Genomic DNA, 10,792 nt, shown 5'->3' with positions numbered 1-10,792 from the left:
TGTTTTAATTTAAATAATGAAGTTGAAAGACTTCTATCTAATGTCAATATTTCCTATAAAACTACTTTAATCAAAAGTTTGTTAAGTTTGTTAAAGGTGGACACATAGAAAGGTTGGATAAAATAGAGAGTCTAGAAATACATTCACACATATACATAATCAATTTATTTTCAACAATCTTTAAAATGAATTCAATAGAAAAAAGAAAATCTCTTTAACACACATGTTAGATTAATTGGATACCTATACGGAAAAAATATCAACTTTTATGTTACAACATGCTCAAAAATTAACTCAAAATGGATCATAGACATAAATTTTAAACCTATAAATGTAAAGCTTCTAGAAGAAAAGATGGGAGTCAGATACAATATTTGTGAACATCAGATAGCCAAGTATATCTTAGATATAACGCACACAAAAAAACAAATATTATGGAAAAAGACAATAAAGTATACTATATGATTATAGACTTTCAATCTTCAAAAGATACCACCAAAATAAACAAACAAAAGGCAAACCACAAACTAGAGTAAAATATTTACGACACGTGTAACAGACAAAGAAATTCTACCCACAATATATACATATGTCTTGAAATTCAATAGTAAAAAGACAAATAACCCAATTACAATGTAGGCCAAAAAATTCCTTTCACAAAGAAAACTATAAGAATGTTCAACAAGCATAGGAAAATATGCTTAAGATCATTACCATCAGGGAAATGTGAGTTAAAACCACAATGAGACACAACTAAACACACATTAGATTGGCTGGGATTTCAAAGAGTAATCATACCAAGTGATGGTTGAAATGTTTGGGAACCGCAATTCTCACACATTTTTCATATGACTCAGATATTCTAATTCTAGGTATGTCTTTCTTAAAATGACAAATATTCACCTACCATATGACTCAGACATTCTACTCATAGGTATTTATCTGAGAGAAATGTAAACTTATGGCTCCTTAAGTGCTTTTACTCCAATGTTCATTGCACATTAATATTTGTACTAGCTGATGAAGTCATGGGACAAAATATCCATCAAAAGGTGAATGATAAACAAATAGTGGCATTTTTATAGAATAAAATACTGCTCAGCAATAAAAACATTTTCAAAATATGAAAATGTTTCAAAAATATTTTTTATGCTAAATAGAAGAAACTAGCTTACAGCCCTCTTCCCCATTCCCTCCCCAAAAGATGCTGAATGATTCTGGTTACATAATATCCTACAAGAGCAGATTAATCTATACTGACATAAAGTAGGTCAATAGTTGCCTAGAGACAGGTAGAGCAAAGAATGATTAAAAATGGGAATAAGAAAACTTGGAAAGAATAGAAATGTTTATTATTTTGGTTATGAGGATGGTTTCATGGGCATATACCTGTGTCCAACATGATCAAATAATAGTCTTTTAATGTATGCAGTTTGTTTTTCTTCAATTACATTTCAATAAAGTTGTAAAAAAAGATAACATTATGTACTGAATTACTTTTGTTAAAAATGAAATTTAATTCTCTATAATCATCTGAGAAGATAAAGTTAATAATGTTGATTTTTTTATTGTGAAGTATGTAATTTCTTGATATCATAGTTTTTGTTCTAGATATTGTTTTACTTTCATAATGATCATATTTAGTTTGTATTTCTGAAGTATGAAGTTAAATAAACATTTTATCAAATGTCTTCATAATCAGAGATAAAGAGGTGGTAGAAATTATTCTTTAGGCAAATGAAGGACTTCATATAGTACAAAAACAAAGTCAATCTTGAATTACTTAGATGCTTTTAATCTTGTGTTTATAGCACCAAACATGATGCTCATCTATTATAAGCATTCATATAAGTAACAGATATATATTTATTTGTATAGTACATTAATGCTATTTATTCATAAAGTATTAAGATATTAGATGAAAGATCTAAACTAACATATCCTAGCTATATTTATGTGCTGGGTATTACATATGGTTCTTTTCTATGTAATATGATTTAAGCTACATAATAAATATATATTTGTATCTCTAGGTTAATTTCTGCACATCTAATGAAAAACAGAATATATCAAATTCTAGTTCTCATGGCATTTACATTTTATAGAAAATGGTAGGATAACTCTCATTATTCTCATTTGACCCACTAGGAAACTATTCCACAATTGCTTAGGGCATTTTTGTAACCAGATGTCAGCAGAGGTATTTCCTTTTGAGCTTCAAATGAAATCTCTCTGCAATCTTAAGCCATGTTCAGTAAGAGAGAGGCAAGCATAGCATTCCAAAATTCACATCTGGCTATGAGCTTCTGCTTCTGCTGCATTAGTCAATGAACTGATCACACCACCAGTCTTTGATTTCTGTACAGATTCCAGATCATAATGAGCTCAAATAACACTGATATGGTCATTAGCCCTTTTCTGTAATTTCCATAAAGAAACAAAAAAAGCAATAATACAACAACAATAAAATCCAAAGAAATGTAAATAACTAAAATTTAATAATAAAAAAATTACAATTACGTAAACTTAAGCTATTTCTGACAATATGAGCTCTTAGCTCTTCTCTGCTTTCACTACCCTGCTTTCTCCAGCCTTCACATTCATGTACACATCCAATGCAGGTCATTTTAACTATTTGTTGTGTTCTACCAAGCCATTTCCCCAGGGTCTCCACCTGTATCTGAGGCAATTCTTTTCTTTTTGTTTTTTTTTAAATTTTATTAAATTTATTGGGGTGATTAGTTAATAAAATCATATGGGTTTCAAGTCTACAATTCTATAGTACATCATCTGTATATTGCATTGTGTATTCACCATCTCAAATCAAATCTCCTTCCCTCACCATGTATTTGACCCCCCTTACCCTTTTCTACCACCTCCGGCCCCTCCTTACCCTCTGGTAACCACTGTACTGTTGTCTGTGTCTATGAGTTTTTGTTTGTTTGTCTTTTTTGTTTGTTTGTTGCTTTCAGTTTTTATGTCATATGACTGAATTCACGTAGTTCTTGACTTTTTCCATCTGACTTATTTTGCTTAGCAGAATATTCTCTAGCTCCATCCATGTTTCAAAAAAGCAGTATTTCATCTCTTCTTATGGCTGAATAGTATTCCACATATATATACCACATCTTTATCCAATCATCTATTGAAGGACTATTCAGTTGTTTCCATGTCTTGGCCACCATGAATAATGCTGTAATGAATGAACATGGGGGTACACATATCTTTGTGAATAGATGCTTTCAAATTTTGGGGGTAGATACTTAGAAAAGGTATTGCTGGGTCATATGGCAGCTTTATTCTTAATTTTTTGAAGAACCCCCATACTGCTTTCCATAGTGGTTGTACCAATTTATATTTCTGCTAGCAGCGTATGAAGATTCCTTTTTCTCTTCAGCCTCTCCAACACCTTTTTTACTTGTCTTGTTGATAATAGCCATTCTAACAGGTGTGAGTTGTTATCACATTGTGCTTTTAATTTGCATTTCCCTAATAGCTGGTGATGTTGAGTATCTTTTCATATATCTGTTGGTCATTTGTATGTCTTCTTGGGAATTATTTTCATAAGCAGTATTTTATGTAAATCATAAGTTACCAAGCAAATAAATACTTGCAATATCTAGTAAGCGGTGAAGCCAATATTTACATGCTGCCAAAGAGTGTAGACTGTTCACTATATTTGTTTCCTCAAATACATTAATAATAGCAATGAATTATGGAGTAGAACATAACGAGGATGAACTTTTTAGGACATAGTTATGTGGCAGGAACAGTGTAGTATATAAGTATTTTTACTTATGAAAATAGCTACCAATCAAAAAATGTATTGATTGATTACTATTGGCCAGGCAATATGATATAAGATGTATTCATTATTTCCTGACCTCCTTATAATATTCCTAAGAAAATGTACATATTGCTATCCTCATATACCATTGGATATAAGACTGACCCACCAAGATCTGGTAACTTGTGTTGGCATTATCTCAACCAAGTCTGTCTGATCCCAGAACTTAGTGTGTTAGCTACTGATCTACACTTTGTATGTCATATCAAATGTACAACAACATTGTAGATTTTGCAGAGCCAGATAATAGGGTATTGAGATATCACATATCTTTCTCAGAGTGACAAAACTGGCAATGATGACATTTCTAAACATAACCTTTTGATGTGACTTCAAACCTTTGCTCATTCCACCACACCATGCTTCCGTTCAAATCAATGCATTTCAGCTTTTGGCAACCAGGATTCATCACAAGTCTTAATTAGGCTGAGTCAGCCTCTTTTCTCTGAATGAGGCCATTGTGCTATGAAGCCCAAAGCCCAGAAATCTGTAAATGACATTAATTGAGGTTTATTCCAAGCATGCTATTTTAAAAATTGTCTTATTTTGACTTTAAAATTTGAACTACCAAATATTATGTGAAGTTTGAAAATAATGATCTTTCAGTGCCATATAATGGCATTATTTGATAAATGTAACTTTAGAATAAAGTAAATTCTTTCTTAAATTTAAGGAAATATCTTCACACTTTAATTTATTATTCCATTTCCTCTTGTTTTGCCCTCTGTTGATTTATAATACATTTGGCCTTTCAACAGCTTATTTTCCGAAGATAACACATATAATGTGCAGGAGTTTAATAACATTTGTAATAGATTTCTGATTTCGAGTTGATTCTTGGATTCCATTTTCTCACTACAAAAAGGTAAAGTCTGTCATCTTAAATGTTACATTATTGATCATTTCATTAACATTGTATTGCTCCAATGTAGATGTCATTTTCAGTGTTTTAAGCATTGATTTTTTTTACATATTGCAATGTATACTTCAGTTTATTTTTAATATAGAATTGAGCATTAACTTAATGAATGACTTCTTATGAAATGGATGATTATTAAAATAATATGTTATAATTCTTGATAAAATAACTTTCTAAAACTTCAAAATTACTGAGATTATATGGAATTTTTCCTACTAAAACATATTAACAAAATATTATCAAAATGGAAAACTACATTAAAGAATATAAGCCATTTCCATTGTTTTATATTGTTTTAAACTAAACAACTATTTAGAATACATATCCTATATCAGTATGCATTTGTTAATGCATACCCAAAGCATTCCAAAATTCACATCTGGCTATGAGCTTCTGCTTCTGCTGCATTAGTCAATGAACTGATCACACCACCAGTCTTTGATTTCTGTACAGATTCCAGATCATAATGAGCTCAAATAACACTGATATGGTCATTAGCCCTTTTCTGTAATTTCCATAAAGAAACAAAAAAAGCAATAATACAACAACAATAAAATCCAAAGAAATGTAAATAACTAAAATTTAATAATAAAAAAATTACAATTACGTAAACTTAAGCTATTTCTGACAATATGAGCTCTTAGCTCTTCTCTGCTTTCACTACCCTGCTTTCTCCAGCCTTCACATTCATGTACACATCCAATGCAGGTCATTTTAACTATTTGTTGTGTTCTACCAAGCCATTTCCCCAGGGTCTCCACCTGTATCTGAGGCAATTCTTTTCTTTTTGTTTTTTTTTAAATTTTATTAAATTTATTGGGGTGATTAGTTAATAAAATCATATGGGTTTCAAGTCTACAATTCTATAGTACATCATCTGTATATTGCATTGTGTATTCACCATCTCAAATCAAATCTCCTTCCCTCACCATGTATTTGACCCCCCTTACCCTTTTCTACCACCTCCGGCCCCTCCTTACCCTCTGGTAACCACTGTACTGTTGTCTGTGTCTATGAGTTTTTGTTTGTTTGTCTTTTTTGTTTGTTTGTTGCTTTCAGTTTTTATGTCATATGACTGAATTCACGTAGTTCTTGACTTTTTCCATCTGACTTATTTTGCTTAGCAGAATATTCTCTAGCTCCATCCATGTTTCAAAAAAGCAGTATTTCATCTCTTCTTATGGCTGAATAGTATTCCACATATATATACCACATCTTTATCCAATCATCTATTGAAGGACTATTCAGCTGTTTCCATGTCTTGGCCACCATGAATAATGCTGTAATGAATGAACATGGGGGTACACATATCTTTGTGAATAGATGCTTTCAAATTTTGGGGGTAGATACTTAGAAAAGGTATTGCTGGGTCATATGGCAGCTTTATTCTTAATTTTTTGAAGAACCCCCATACTGCTTTCCATAGTGGTTGTACCAATTTATATTTCTGCTAGCAGCGTATGAAGATTCCTTTTTCTCTTCAGCCTCTCCAACACCTTTTTTACTTGTCTTGTTGATAATAGCCATTCTAACAGGTGTGAGTTGTTATCACATTGTGCTTTTAATTTGCATTTCCCTAATAGCTGGTGATGTTGAGTATCTTTTCATATATCTGTTGGTCATTTGTATGTCTTCTTGGGAATTATTTTCATAAGCAGTATTTTATGTAAATCATAAGTTACCAAGCAAATAAATACTTGCAATATCTAGTAAGCGGTGAAGCCAATATTTACATGCTGCCAAAGAGTGTAGACTGTTCACTATATTTGTTTCCTCAAATACATTAATAATAGCAATGAATTATGGAGTAGAACATAACGAGGATGAACTTTTTAGGACATAGTTATGTGGCAGGAACAGTGTAGTATATAAGTATTTTTACTTATGAAAATAGCTACCAATCAAAAAATGTATTGATTGATTACTATTGGCCAGGCAATATGATATAAGATGTATTCATTATTTCCTGACCTCCTTATAATATTCCTAAGAAAATGTACATATTGCTATCCTCATATACCATTGGATATAAGACTGACCCACCAAGATCTGGTAACTTGTGTTGGCATTATCTCAACCAAGTCTGTCTGATCCCAGAACTTAGTGTGTTAGCTACTGATCTACACTTTGTATGTCATATCAAATGTACAACAACATTGTAGATTTTGCAGAGCCAGATAATAGGGTATTGAGATATCACATATCTTTCTCAGAGTGACAAAACTGGCAATGATGACATTTCTAAACATAACCTTTTGATGTGACTTCAAACCTTTGCTCATTCCACCACACCATGCTTCCGTTCAAATCAATGCATTTCAGCTTTTGGCAACCAGGATTCATCACAAGTCTTAATTAGGCTGAGTCAGCCTCTTTTCTCTGGATGAGGCCATTGTGCTATGAAGCCCAAAGCCCAGAAATCTGTAAATGACATTAATTGAGGTTTATTCCAAGCATGCTATTTTAAAAATTGTCTTATTTTGACTTTAAAATTTGAACTACCAAATATTATGTGAAGTTTGAAAATAATGATCTTTCAGTGCCATATAATGGCATTATTTGATAAATGTAACTTTAGAATAAAGTAAATTCTTTCTTAAATTTAAGGAAATATCTTCACACTTTAATTTATTATTCCATTTCCTCTTGTTTTGCCCTCTGTTGATTTATAATACATTTGGCCTTTCAACAGCTTATTTTCTGAAGATAACACATATAATGTGCAGGAGTTTAATAACATTTGTAATAGATTTCTGATTTCGAGTTGATTCTTGGATTCCATTTTCTCACTACAAAAAGGTAAAGTCTGTCATCTTAAATGTTACATTATTGATCATTTCATTAACATTGTATTGCTCCAATGTAGATGTCATTTTCAGTGTTTTAAGCATTGATTTTTTTTACATATTGCAATGTATACTTCAGTTTATTTTTAATATAGAATTGAGCATTAACTTAATGAATGACTTCTTATGAAATGGATGATTATTAAAATAATATGTTATAATTCTTGATAAAATAACTTTCTAAAACTTCAAAATTACTGAGATTATATGGAATTTTTCCTACTAAAACATATTAACAAAATATTATCAAAATGGAAAACTACATTAAAGAATATAAGCCATTTCCATTGTTTTATATTGTTTTAAACTAAACAACTATTTAGAATACATATCCTATATCAGTATGCATTTGTTAATGCATACCCAAATCAATACTCAAATTACTGTATTTTTTATGAAAGTCATATATCCAAAAATATATTTTATTTAATATGAAAATCTTCACCCCAAGAGAACAGATGCTTTATCTGTAAAAGAAAAACAATATCAGAATACTTTTAAAATTACAGACACTCATTATGTTCTAAATTATTTAATTTAATCATGGAAGCAGTTTAAAATAGAGAGGATGACTATTATAAAGCCCTAAATCAAAGACACTATATTTTATTAAATAATAGTTGACATACAATATTATATTAGTTTCAGGTGTACATCATAGTAATTCAACACTGATTTTCCTTATGATAAGATCACCAAGATAAATCTAGTAATCACCTTTCACCATATAAAGTCTATTATAATATTGACTATAATATTGACTATAATCGCTGTGCTGTATATTACAGCCATGACTTATTTATTATATAATTGGAAGTTTGTGTTTATTTTCCTTCACATTTTCCACCCATCCCAACCTCCTCCTCTCTGGCAACCATCAGTTCGTTCTCTGTATCTATGAATCTGTTTCTGTTTTGTTTTGCTCATTCATTTATTATTATTTTTTAGATTATACATGTAAGTCAAAGACAGACAAATACTGTATGATTGCACTTAGTATATTTCTATATCTATCTGTGTTGTTGCAAATGGCAAGATTTTATTCTTTTTTATTGCTGAATAATATTCCAGTGTGTGTGTGTGTGTGTGTGTGTGTGTGTGTGTGTGTGTGTGACATCTTCATTCATCTATCAATGGATGGACACCTAGGTTGCTTCCATATCTTGCCTACTGTAAGTAATGCTGTGATGAACATAGGGTTGCATATATCTTTTTGAATTAGTGTTTTCAGTATCTTTGGATAAATAACCAGAAGTGGAATTGCTGGATTATATAGGAATTCTATTCTTAGATTTTAGAAACCTCCACACTATTTTCCAAAGTGCAATTAAGGTTCACTTTTCTCTACATCCTTGCCAGAACTATTTATCTCTTCTCTTTTTGGTAATAGCCATTCTAAGAGGTATGAGAAGATGTCTTGTTTTGAGTTTCACTTTCATTTCTCTGATGATTATGATGCTGATCACCTTTTTATGTACCTGTTGGCCATTTGTATCTCTGGAAAAAAATGTGTCTTCAGTTCCTCTATTTTTAAAATTTTTGTTGTATTTTGTTTTCTATTGAGCTGTATAAATTCTTTATATAAATTGGATATTAATCTTTTATCATATATTTGATTAGCAAATATTTTCTTTCATTTTGTAGGTTGTCTTTTCATTTTGTTGATTGTTCTCTTTGCCACGCAGAAGCTTTTTAGACTGATAGAGTCTTTTTTTTCTCTCTTGGTGTCAAATCCAAAAATTCATTGCCAAAACCGATGTCAAAGGTCCTATCCCTGTTTTCTTCTATGAGTTTTATGGCTTCACTTTGCATGTTCTAGTCTTTAATCCAATTTGAGTTGATATTTTGGTCTTACTTTTTTTTTAATGCCTACAGAACCTGATATTCCTAGGTGGTCTCCCATCCAAGTACTAACCAGGCTCAACTCTGCTTAGCTTCTGAGATCAGACAAGATCCGGCACATTCAGGTGGCATGGCCATAGATTTATCTTACTTTTTTTGAAATGTTGTATGGAAAAATTTATATTCAGATAGACACTAATATCCTAGGACCAACTGTAAATTATCTAGTTGTGAAAAAGAAATTTTAAGGCTTAAATTTACTATGTTTGTGGATTTGTCTTCTTAAATTTACTTATTATTAATTCAAATAGTTTAATACTATGTTGTTAACATAGTACTAAATGCAGTTTTAAGTCAATAATTTCTTGTTGACTTGGTCTTACTCATTGTAAACTATTATTATGTAATGACTCAATTTATCCTTAATAATTATTTGCCCCTTAAAAATTCTGTGTTCCTGGTTTTAATATTATGAACCAGTTTTGTTTTGTGGTTTAGACATCTATTTCCCTTTATTACTTTTATTTTTGCTGTTTCCTTTTGTTTTCTTTTTAGTTTTGCCACTAAAAAGAAATCCTGAAATGAGATTATCTAATAATAGGATTTTTAATTAATTTAAGGTGAAAATATCTAAGTTAGGCTAATTTTATTTATTTTATTTAATATGATTGCATTATATATTGGCTTTATCTATATCTCCTTTTTGTTCTGTACATTCATCAAGCTTTTACTTTCTTAATTTCATTTTTATTTCTTCTCATTTCCCATCTTGTATTGAATTTATCAATTTTAATTCCTGTTTTTTTCTGTATATTTTAAAAAGATAGTCTGTTTTTTATCTTTAAGCAATTTTACTCATATACTTTAAAATGTATACCTGAATAACAATGTTTGTAATGTAACAGTTCTCTATTCTCTCAGACGTGCATAAGAAACTCAAAAGAAAGCTTACAGTTTACATTTTTACCAATTGTGTTGGCCCCAATGGTTTGAAATATTCTTCCCCCCAAAATTTGTTTTATAATTAAAACAGTAAGGCTTTTTGATATTTTTGGTCTCTAATTTTTTTTTCCTTTAACTTGGACATTATAGCTCAGTAGAAAAATATAAGTTGACTGTTATAGGAAAATTGATAAACATGAATAAATGCATTGACTAAAACAATAAAATAATATGATGACTTACAACTAAAATAATAGTTAGTTATTATATGAAATGCAAACTTATGGGTAAGGAGTATTGTCGGTATATTTGCTAAGAACTTTGAGCAATGTATGGTATTACTTGAGCAATTTATAAATTTATTATAGACATCTTTGTGTTCTGGCCTCTAATAAT

The 10,792-nt window shown here is 30.4% G+C and overlaps 1 pseudogene; it reads right to left on the bottom strand.

The window, feature by feature from the left end:
* Positions 1-9,478: 9,478 nt before the first annotated feature.
* LOC111736685 lies at positions 9,479-9,596 on the bottom strand (annotated as a pseudogene).
* Between the last annotated feature and the right edge of the window lie 1,196 nt (positions 9,597-10,792).

Source organism: Pteropus vampyrus, unplaced genomic scaffold (assembly GCF_000151845.1).
Source record: "Pteropus vampyrus isolate Shadow unplaced genomic scaffold, Pvam_2.0 Scaffold21, whole genome shotgun sequence".
Taxonomy (NCBI): Eukaryota; Metazoa; Chordata; class Mammalia; order Chiroptera; family Pteropodidae; genus Pteropus; species Pteropus vampyrus.
Note: the sequence above shows the minus strand (reverse complement) of the source record. Positions and strands in the feature narration are given on the sequence as shown.